The sequence below is a fragment of the Anopheles ziemanni genome (genome assembly GCF_943734765.1).
Source record: "Anopheles ziemanni chromosome X unlocalized genomic scaffold, idAnoZiCoDA_A2_x.2 X_unloc_38, whole genome shotgun sequence".
NCBI classification, from domain to species: domain Eukaryota; kingdom Metazoa; phylum Arthropoda; class Insecta; order Diptera; family Culicidae; genus Anopheles; species Anopheles ziemanni.
In genome coordinates this window covers 206803-207500 of record NW_026689805.1, presented here as the reverse complement: position 1 = coordinate 207500, position 698 = coordinate 206803, and the positions used below count along the sequence as shown (strand labels likewise).

At 51.0% G+C, this 698-nt stretch overlaps 1 non-coding gene across 1 annotated transcript; it reads right to left on the bottom strand.

The window, feature by feature from the left end:
• Positions 1 to 235: 235 nt before the first annotated feature.
• On the bottom strand, positions 236 to 390 carry LOC131292182 (5.8S ribosomal RNA). Its single transcript, XR_009189872.1, has one exon. It is a non-coding gene; the product is annotated as a 5.8S ribosomal RNA (ribosomal RNA).
• Positions 391 to 698: the final 308 nt, after the last annotated feature.

Genomic DNA, 698 nt, shown 5'->3' with positions numbered 1-698 from the left:
GAAGCTAGACATCAGTAAACACCACCACAGACACCACAAGCACGCCTTCTCCTCGTACTTCCGCCTCACGCGGGAACACGACGCTCTAAATACTTCGAATTCCAATGCCAGTATATTGTAAACCACGGGTTCTTTAATGCTAGCGGGTCGTCGCGACCCTAGTTAACATCATGGTGCACGTCTCGTGACGGGTGTCACGGCGTAGTTAAATGTATGCGATACATTTCTCAAATATAAGCGCTCAGTCATCTGTACATCATGGTAGGTTCCCACGACGTGCAATATGCGTTCAACTTATCAATGTTCATGTGTCCTGCAGTTCACATTATGACGCGCAGTTAGCTGCGGTCTTCATCGATCCATGAGCCGAGTGATCCACTGCCGAGGGTGACTAACTTGCGTAAGCCGCCGCTGTGCGCGTATACCCGTTCCCCGTAGGGAGGAGCAAGCCGCCGCTTAGAGACGAAGCATAAAGTGTCCTCATTCCACATAGGGCAAGCTGGATTAATCCATTTTACCCAGGACGGCCGAAGCGGCGTGGACCAGGGGAGAACTGAACCTTATACTTCACACCACAGTAAGTCTACGTGTCCTCTTCCACATAGGGCAAGCTAGAACTAACTATCTTACCCAGGACTGCCGAAGCAGCGTGGACCAGGGGAGGAACACACTTTTCATGGAAACGTAAGGCATCCATG